The following is a 10,746-nucleotide window of genomic DNA, read 5'->3' as shown; positions in this document are numbered from 1 at the left end:
ATGTCTGGATGTTAGTGCTCCATCCTATGTTTGGATATTAGTGCTCCATCTGATGTCTGGATATTAATGCTCCATCAGATGTCTGGATGTTAGTGCTCCATCATAGTGCTCCATCAGATGTCTGGATATTAGTGCTCCATCCGATGTCTGGATGTTAGTGCTCCATCTGATGTCTGGATATTAATGCTCCATCATAGTGCTCCATCTGATGTCTGGATATTAATGCTCCATCTGATGTCTGGATGTTAGTGCTCCGTCATAGTGCCCCATCAGATGTCTGGATATTAGTGCTCCATCAGATGTCTGGATATTAGTGCTCCATCCGATGTCTGGATGTTAGTGCTCTATCTGATGTCTGGATATTAATGCTCCATCATAGTGCTCCATCTGATGTCTGGATATTAATGCTCCATCATAGTGCTCCATCTGATGTCTGGATATTAGTGCTCCATCCGATGTCTGGATGTTAGTGCTCTATCTGATGTCTGGATATTAGTGCTCCATCCGATATCTGGATGTTAGTGCTCTATCTGATGTCTGGATATTAGTGCTCCATCAGATGTCTGAATATTGGTACTCCATCTGATGTCTGGATGTTAGTGCTCCATCCCATGTTTGGATGTTAGTGCTCTATCTGATGTCTGGATATTAATGCTCCATCATAGTGCTCCATCTGATGTCTGGATATTAGTGCTCCATCAGATGTCTGAATATTGGTGCTCCATCTGATGTCCAGCTGGCAGAGATTCCTTTCTCTTTCTGTAGGTGTCTTCTTCACACAGTCAACTGCTTTACTTTCTGTGCAGAAGCTTTTCAGTTTCTTGACGTCTCATTTGCCAGTTCTTGGCATCATTTCCAGTAACCAGAGTCCTACTCAGAAGTCCTTACTTGTACATGTATCTTGTAGTGCTTTCTCTACCTTTTCCTCTAACCATTTCAGAGTTCAAGTTTAAAGTTAAGATAAGATCCACATAGATGTGACATTTAGAAGATTTGAATTTTTTGAGAGTGTTTGTATGTCTGTGTAGGTTTGTGCATGTGAGTGCACCTCATGAGATGGCCAGAAGAAGGATCAGATCCCTTGGAGTTGGAGGAAGTTATGAGCTGCCTGGTGTGGTGCTGGGAGCACGACTCAGGTCCTCTGGGAGAGCAGAGTGTGCTTTTGACCACCCATCCATCTCTTCAGCCCCAAACAGGACAGTTTTGAGAGCAAGCCTATGATGGCATAATCAAAGTGTGCTAGCCTGTGCCATCTTGCTCCCCACTTCCCACTCTTCAGGGAGAAAACATGCTAATCTTTACATGTCTCTTATGTAACCTTATCTATCAACATCAGTGACTTGCAAGGCTGTTGGGATACACACTTATTTTGGAAATTAAAAGTATGGCTTGAGCCGGGTGGTGGTGGTGGTGGCGGCGGCGGCGGCGGCGGCGGCGGCGGCGGCGGCGGCGGCGGCGGCACACGCCTTTAATCCCAGCACTCAGGAGGCAGAGCCAGGCAGATCTCCGTGAGTTTGAGGCCAGCCTGGCTACAAAGTGAGTTCCAGGAAAGGCACAAAGCGACACAGAGAAACCCTGTCTGGAAAAACAAAAAAAAAAACAAAAAACAAAAAACAAAAAAAAAGTATGGCTTGAATTGTTCACCCATTGTCAAGATACTGGGGGAGGTCATCACTGTCACCATCCAGCTGTGTAGCCCTGGGCAAGACAGTTAACCTCTCTGAGTCTCAGTGTTCTTATTTGAAGGATACAAGTATAGTCACTTTTGTTATAGGACTATAAGGATTAGAGAGTTGTAAGTCAATGCTTAGCAAAATGCTTGGCCCAGAACTGATGCCCGATGCTAGTATTTCTGGCATCCGTTATGGTACATGTGTTACTATATTGGACATATCTGAGTATTGCAGAGAAGTGAGACTAGTAGGAGTATGCTAAGGAGAGACAGTCGTTTCTAGTTAAGGGCCCAGGAATGGGGGTGTCCAGAAGGTGAGGTTTTATTTTAATTAGCTTATTAAATGTGAACTCTTCTGGGAGAGAGAGAGAGAGAGAGAGAGAGAGAGAGAGAGAGAGAGAGAGAGAGAGAGACCTTCATAACCGGGAATAGAAGGTGGGTTGCAGGCTAGTGTACATGTGCAGCATGGAACCCATAGGTGAGCGTCAGGGAGTAGGAAGAGTCCTTTTGCAAAGCTGCTATCCTGATGATGTATTTCTGACTCTCCAATTGCTGTTCTGCTTTCCTGGGAGTGGGAGGAACTTGAGGTCACTGCTGGTCCACCATGACTGATCTGGCTATTCACTTTTGCCTACATGGCAACCCTAAGTAAAGGCCTTGTCCAACTTTGTGGAAAAGTACCTCATTAGTCATTGAGCTCCCATATTATTATTACTATTTTCAGGTAGGTTGTTAGACTACCTGCATGATCCAGGCGGGTCAGTCAAGGTTGGCCTTCCTGATATAACAATGACCTTTTCCATATGCAAATGGGTCCATTTGATGACTGACACATAATATGACCAAGCTGGAAATCTGTATTCTTTGAGGAAAGAATAATGAAAGGATAACACACTGGACCAATATCCTTAACGAACAGGCTTCAGTTTTCACAGTGGGCTGCAACCTCCTTTAAGGGGCATTAGATTCGATCCCGTAGCTTCTATGCCCTCACACACCTATCACCTCCCTTCGCTCTCTGGTCCCTGTAAGTGCCTGGGTTTGAAACTCCTGCTGTGCACAGTAGGAACTTTAATAAGTACCTACCAGATGAGGGAATACATGACTGGTGACTGAATGCAAGAATGACCCGGCTTGACTACTTGTGTCTCCTTGTGCTCCACAGGGATGTTGTAAGCCTGCTCAGGCTGAAGGACAGAAGACACCAGCCTCAGGGTTTAATATTCAAGAAGTTAGAATACACATCGTTGAACGCTCTCATGACTTCGCCGGAAATTCCTCTGTATGTGCTATGGATCCCTAACGTGGGAGTGATGACGAGCCAGGACAAAATCAAATGGCCAATCACATCAGCTTTGCTCCCTCATGGTCCTGCTTTGCTTCTCCATTGCTGTAACAGAATACTGTGACAAAAAGCGACTTGGGGAGGAGAGGTCTATTTCGGCTTACAGCTTTCAGATCACAGTCCATCACTGAGGGAAGTAGGGACAGGAACTTCAGCAAGAGCTGAAGCAGAGACCATGGGTGAATGATGCTTACTGGCTAGCTTCCCATGGCTTACTCAGCCTGCTTTCTTCTCTACCTGCCTAGGGGTGGAACTTACCACAGTGGGCTGGGCCCTCCCCCATCAACCAACAATTAAGAAAATGCCCCTATAGACGTGCTCACAGGCCAATCTGATGGAAGCAGTTCCTCATCTGAGGCTCCCTCTTCCCAGGTGACTCTAGCTTGTGTCAAGTTGACACTAACAAGCCGACCGTGGGACATAATGTCCTAGCCCAGGCCACACATCGGCCACCAGGGACACAGAGATGCAATACAGAGCAGTGGTTCTACCTTCATGTTCTGGCAGAAAACTCAACGCACAAGGGAATCTGAGGTGGGATAGAAAGACAGGGAAGGCTAAGGGACTGTGAGGAAGGAGAGGAACCCCTCGTTCTGAGTCAGGTGGAAGTCCCTTGCCAGCTGAGAGTCAAGCATGCCAATACAGTTAGCAACTCTTTCTGTGAGGGTGATCGGTACCCAGAGGACATTGCTCTTACACAGAGATGTTTCAAATAAGACTTGTGAAGTAGCCATGAGCCATGCTTAAGGCCTAAGTGTGTGTGGTGGTTGAATGAGAACGGTCCCCATAGGCTCATGTGTTTGAACGCTTGGCCCCTGGTTAGGGTTAGTGGAACTGTTTGGGAAGGATTAGAAAGTGTGGCCTTGTTGGAGGGAATGTGGCCTTGTTGGGGTATGTGTGGCCTTGTTGGAGGGTGTGTGGCCTTGTTGGGGTGTGTGTGGCCTTGTTGGAGGAGGTGTGGCCTTGTTGGGGTGTGTGTGGCCTTGTTGGGGTGTGTGTGGCCTTGTTGGAGGGGGTGTGTCCTTGTTGGTGTGTGTGTGGCCTTGTTGGGGTGTGTGTGGCCTTGTTGGAGGGGGTGTGGCCTTGTTGGAAGAGGAGTGTCACTGGGGATAGGCTCTGAGATTTCCCAAACCCACCTGTGGCTGTGTAGTATCCTTTCTCTGAGGACCTCTCTATTAACCCATGCTTAATCTGTGTTTTTTTTTTTTTTTAAACTCTTTAACTTCAACTTTCTCTCTGACTGGTTCATAATGAATTCTTGTCTGCAGTGAAGTCAGCAGTCCTGGCTTGACCTGAGAGGGGGACTTGCCTGCTGTAGACAGTGGCACAGAACTGCATCACCAGACTCCACCCAACTGCCCGACAATTCCTATGAAGAACAGAAAAGATGAACTTTACAGCTGATATGTACCTCGACTACCCATACCCACTACTCCCCTTTCTCTCTCTCTTCTTTTTTCTTTCTCTCTCTCACATCTCACCTCCCCTTTCTCTCCTCTTCTCTCATTGTTTCTCCCCATCTGTCTGCTCTGTTTTCCTCTCTCTCTCTTTCCTCCTCTTCCTTTCTGCATCACAGAAAAGTCCTAGACAGGCACTCCACTTTCCACATCATTATGTTCTCCAGAACCTCTCAAATCCCCATGCTGCTGGGGTGGGGACGAGAGTGAGTGATGGGTTGCATCTCCCTAGGGCCTAGGCACCCTCCCTTCCCTTCTTATAGGGAAAGTTAACAGCTCCATTACCACATACACAGCTATCACTGTATGGTTTGGTTATCCTATTGTTCTGGCTGCAGGCCAGGTAGTCTGTAGGCATAAGCATCTGGCTTTAGGTGGTGATGGTTAGGATGACCACCTCATTCCCAGAAGAATGTCTATTCCAACAGTGGTGATGCTGTTCTCAAGACAACGCAGAATTCTGTCCTTCCAGACCTCAGAGTCGGTAAGAGCAGCATGACCTTACGCCAATAAGATGAATTGGATCCTGTGATTATAGAAAATGACCTGAGGAGACACATGAAAAACAGTGGTAATTCGGTGTAGTGGAAAGACGGTGATGTTTGCTATGCTGGCCAGTGTTATGTCAACTTGACGCAAGCTAGTGTCATCAGAGAAGAGGGAACCTCAGTTGAGAAAAACATCTCCATAAGATCAGGCTGTAGGGCATTTTCTTAATTAGTGATTGATGGGGGAGGGCACAGCCCATTGTGGGTGGTGACATCCCTGGGCTGGTGGTCTTGGGTTCCATAAGAAAGCAGGCTGAGCAAGTCATTAAGCAATCTCTCCTTGGTCTCTGCGTGAGCTCCTGCCTCCAGGTTCCTGCCCTGCTTGAGTTCCTGCCCTGATTTCCCTCAGTGATGGAGTTATACAAAAGTACAAGCCAAACCCTTTCAGCTCCAAGTTGCTGTGGTCATGGTGTTTCATTGCAGCAGTAGTGACCCTGATTAGGACATTTATTTTCTTGCTTCTGCTCATCTGAATTTTCTAACTTCCTTCTATGTGCATTGGCGACCTTTGTATACTAAAAGGTTGGTTGTTTCTAATGGAAAGCCATTCTGCACTCTTTCAAATTCTCATTCCTGGGACAGTCCTGCGGAGTTTTATTGCTTACTGTTTTATGTGTTTGCTGTTCTCCCTGCATGCATGTATGTGCACTGTGTGTGTGCAGTAAAAGCATACAGAGGCCAGAAGAGGGTGCAGAAACCCCTAGATCTGGAGTTGCAGATGGTTGTGAGCTGACATGTGGGACCTTGGAACACTCAGGTCCTTTGGAAGAAGAGCCAGTACTTTTAACTGTTGAGTCAGCTCTCCATCCTCGGCCTGGCAGATTTTGAAATGTGAAAGTATTTAGAGCACACAGCACCTGCATTATTACTTTCCTATGGCTGTGCTGAACACCAGGACCCAGGTAGCTTACAGAACAAAGAGGATGTCTCTGCCCTCATGTTCCTCATACAGACAGTGTCAAGGTGCTGCCACCTCAGGCCGTTAACTACAGGGCACCTGTGAATAATCTAAACTTCTGGCTTCTGTGTCACACTTCTCTGTCTGCACAGCCTGCTCCTCTCATCTGTCACCTGTACGTGCTGTAGTCAGCTCCTGCAGCTCATCAGGTCTCTCTCTGGGTCATTGTTACATAGTACCCATGTCTAACAGGGAGGAATGCCCCCTTGGTACTGACAACTGACTCTAGCCATATTCAAGACAAGACATTGTTTTCCTGGTGACCATAGGTAACTGAAAGTTATTTTCACTTTTTCTGATTTTTCACAATTTTCCCAATATTCTGGACACAAGAACACTGGGTAGCTATAGGAAAGAGGAGTCAGATACAATTGCCTGAAACTCTAGACCCAGCCACAAGAGTCTGAGTTCCTGCTTGGATTCTAGTTAAAATTGTGTCACATCTGTAGAGACAAAGAGCAATTTGAATAGCCTGGTATCTCTAAAAAATATGAGAGCTGAGACTCAAACCTGGGTCCTCTGTGAGAGCAGTAAGTACTCAGAACTGTTGAGACATTTCTCTAGCCTCGAGGGAGGTTTATGCTTTTTGATGGCAGCTATTCTGCCCAGGGTGAAATGGACTCTGCTTTGATATCTCTGATAATTATAGATCCGTTATAGATGGTTGTGAGCTGACATGTGGATGCTGGGAACAGAACCCAGGTCCTCTGCAAGAGCAGCCAGGGCTCTTAACTGTTGAGCCGTCTCCTCATCCCCAGATAAAAGGTTTTTAGCAGACTCAGATACTTAATATTGATTTTAAAAAAAATCTACTTTTTTATGAAACTGGTATGGACATGAACTTTTGTGCCCCAAATAGCAACATCTGAATATATGAAGCGATTTTTGCATGTTGTTATTGTAAGACTGAAATTACAGTCAAGATTAAAAAAACTATCCAGTATTTGACAAATCAAGAAAATATAAATATGGATGTAGAGACATTGAACATATAATTCATCTTTGTTACTTTGAAATTAATCTTGATTTACTTGACAAATGTACATAACTTAAGAGGAATACACAAGCAGTTTTGATATATTGAAATGGCCATAGAGGACACTGGAGAAACTTCCATCATAGCGACCCTTGTAGGTGTGTGGAGATAGAGTCTATTATCAGTATTTTGCCAGGAAAATAAATGAGAGAAAAGAGGGCTTTGGCTGGAATTGTGGAAAGCAGGTTTGTTCAGAGTCCGCTTCCTTAGGGTCCATGGTGGTGGAAGTTAGCAGTATGAGCCGAGGGTGTCTGCCACAGTGGCACACACCTGGGAAGTTAGCAGTGTGAGCAGATGGTGTGTGGACAGTAGCAGACCCCTGTAACCCAGGCAGCCAGAAGGTTGAGGCAGGAGGATCACGAGTTCAGGTTCAGCCTGGGGTATGCAGTGATTTCTGGGCAAGTTCAAGCTACACAGTGAGACTTTGTCTCATTGCCTCTCACAAAGGAACAGAACCATGCAAATGTAATGTTTAATTCTCCTGTTTCTGAGACTAAATGTCTGAGCAGGAGCAATCTAGAGGAAGAAGGGTTCCTTGTAGCTCATGGTTTCATGGTGGAGAGGGCATGGCTGAGACTATCACAGCGACAGAAGTTGGAAAACAGACCCACGCATCTTGGTGCATCAGGAAGCAGAGACCCCAAGCAAAACATGCTTTGTGTAACCCTTCAGCCCCTCCCTAAGATAGCTAGGGCCAGCCAACTCATAGTCCAAATGATCCACAACTTCTACGAACAACAGGCAGCAGCTGGGGGATCAAGAGTTCAAACACATGAGTGAGAAGCAGTCAGGCGCTAAGGTGGCTTAGGAGGTCCCTGGCTTAGAGGTCAGCATCCAGAGGAGAAGGGGCAGGACTGGTCTAGAAGCAGATGGTGGGTTGGAGTTAGGAACACAGCTGTGAGACCACTAGCTGACATTTCTGTGAGTCCCTTCCTTAGTTCACAGGCCCAGCTGAGTTCGGACTGTTGGTATCTGCTTCTAGGAGAGACCTGAAGGTGGATCTGTTAGCTACTTTCCTAGTTGCTGACAACATACTTGACAAAGCCAAGTGGAAAAGAAGAAAATGTTTTGGCTCACAGTTTGAGGGTGTAGTCCATTGCAGCAGGCAGGCATGGGGGCAGGAACACAGGGGCTTCCCGGTATCCCAGTCTGCCGATCCCTGATACCCACATTCACACAGGGGCTTCCCGGTACCCCAGTCTGCCGATCCCTGATACCCACATTCACACAGGGGCTTCCCACCTCAATAAACCCAATCTGGAAAATTCCTCACAATTGTGAACAGACGTTTGTTTCCTCCGAATTGTAGATCCTATCAAAATGTCAACCGATATTAACCACTAAGGTGATCTTATACCGAGTCAAAAACTGGGACATTTTATCCAAGAAATTCTGAGTCTTTTCTGTCTGAGTGACCACACGGGGGTGGGGTGGGGGACCAAACTGCTTGGTCCACTCGTCCCACATAGTGTACCCACCTCATCTACTTCAGTACCTGCTGGCACATGACCTCATGTTCCCTTTTCTTGGAAGAATCTTCACTCAGAAGCAATCTGGAATACGGCTGCACAGAACCACAACCAACAGTGGCACGTCCTTCTGAATATGTGGAGAACCAAGAACTGTGGAGGGGGAAGGACTGGGAAGGGAGGAGGGAGGGAAGGAGGGAGGGGTAGAGAGTGAGCAGGTGGGGGTAGAAGTGTGTGTGTGTGTGTGTGTGTGTGTGTGTGTGTGTGTGTGTGTATGTATGTATGTATGTGTGTGTGTGTATAAAAAGCAGAATAAAATATACATTCTTAAAGTACATCCAGTGATGGGGCTGGAGAGGTGGCCCAGCAGCTGGGGATACTGGCTGTTCTTGCAGAGGACCTGGGTTTGGTTCCCAGCACCCACATGGCAGCTCACAGCCAGCCATAACCCCAGTTAGAGGATCTGATGTCCCCTTCTGGCCTCTGTGGGGACCAGGCACACATACAGTGCACAGGCATGCATGCAGGCAAAACACTCATACATATGAAATAAAATAAAAAAATCTGAAGAGAAATGTTTTAAAAGTACATCCAGTGACATTCAGGAAGACCTTACATTCAAAGTGAGAGAGTAGTCTAGGGAGAAGGATCGCTTACAGGAGGCGTCTCAGCAATTAAAACCATGATCCTGAAAATCAAAGGTCTGGAGAGAGGAGAGATGATAAGGGAAGAGATAAGAGAAACACAGCATCCGTCCTCAAGAGGGGCAATCTCTGTTACAAGGCACGAAACCAGCTCACAGAGATGAAAACACGGGCCAGGAAGCTGCAGAGGAATCGTCCCCCAAGGACAAGAGCTTTGGGAGTTCTTAGAACAGTCATGAAAAAAGACAAAGGCTTCACAACCAGGGTTCATCATTGACTCATCCAAGGCCCTGGGACTGGGTGCAGCTTCTTGGGGAGGATGTGTGAATATCATTACCATCAGGAATGAAAGAGGAAAACACCGCCAAAGGAAAGAGCATCAGGCTGGTGTTGGAGGCTAACACACAACGTAGGTTCTAACATAATGCTTTCCACATGCGCGGGAGACAAAAAGAATTGGATTTGCAACCCCACAGTTAAATCGTCTCTTAAAAGTGAAGGTTGATATGAGGCTGGGGATTTTCAAAAATCTGTCTGCTGAGCACTCTGAAAAATAGTCAACTAAAATTTACATATAAAGTCTCCACATTTAATCTTCTAATTTGAGTCTGGACACCCTCCATTGTGACAAAGAACAGTTTTAACGTTTCCCCAAGCCCCTTTTCGACCCCTTTGAGCTGTGGCTCTGCCATCTATGCCATTTCCCCTCCCAGCTTTCCATGCAAATGGAATTCCTCAATGCTCAGTCACACACTGTTTTTCCTCAGTGTTTGAGATTCATCTGTACTCTTAGTGCATGGAGAGTTCATTCCTTTTATACTGCTGTATAATATTCTGGACATGTAGTACCATGTGTTTCTCTGCTCACTAGAGGAGAGACATCTGGGTTCTTTCCAGCTTCAGGGTATTGTGAATAAAGTCGTTCTCACCATTTGTGTACTATCTTTCTGTGAATGAATGTTTCATTTGCATTAATAGCTGATATGGCTGTCTTACGTGGTAAGTGTGTGTTTAGGAGAAACATTACATTGTTTCTTAAAGTGTCTACCATTTTGGAAGAACCTTTAGCAACTCATGAGTCCTCAAACTACTTCTTTTTTTTCCTGTTTAAAAATATGGAACACTTCACGAATTTGCATGTCATCCTTGCGCAGGGGCCATGCTAACATATACTAAAATTGGAAAGATACAAACTACTTCTAATTTTTAGCAAGACAACATTTTTTTAAGGATTTATTTTATTTTTAGAGGTTTTAAAAAAGAGGTATGGAGATCTTAATTAATTACTATTAAAAATCTTTTATTGATTCTTTGTGGATTTCACATTATGCATCCTGATTCCACTCAGCACTCCATCAGCTCACATATGTAACTTCTCCCCCAAAACAAAACAAAATTGAAAAGAACAATCAAAAACCAACCAACCAACCAACCAACCAACCAACCAAACAAACAAACAACCAACCAAACAACCAAACACACAAACGGAAAGTTCTGGGCATGGAAGCTGTAATGTGGCTCTGTGAGTCACTTAATGTACTCTTTGGTCCATACATCTTTACTTGCAAGTATTTGTTCTTCTGGTTCAAGGCCTCTGGCTCCTGCTGCGCTATAGAT

At 45.6% G+C, this 10,746-nt stretch overlaps 1 pseudogene; it reads right to left on the bottom strand.

Moving 5' to 3' along the window:
• Positions 1 to 10,238: 10,238 nt before the first annotated feature.
• Positions 10,239 to 10,296, bottom strand: LOC131902886 (U6 spliceosomal RNA; annotated as a pseudogene).
• Positions 10,297 to 10,746: the final 450 nt, after the last annotated feature.

The sequence above is a fragment of the Peromyscus eremicus genome, chromosome 1 (assembly GCF_949786415.1).
Source record: "Peromyscus eremicus chromosome 1, PerEre_H2_v1, whole genome shotgun sequence".
Lineage (NCBI taxonomy): Eukaryota > Metazoa > Chordata > Mammalia > Rodentia > Cricetidae > Peromyscus > Peromyscus eremicus.
The sequence above is the reverse complement of the archived record's forward strand: the minus strand, read 5'-3'. Positions and strand labels throughout refer to the sequence as shown.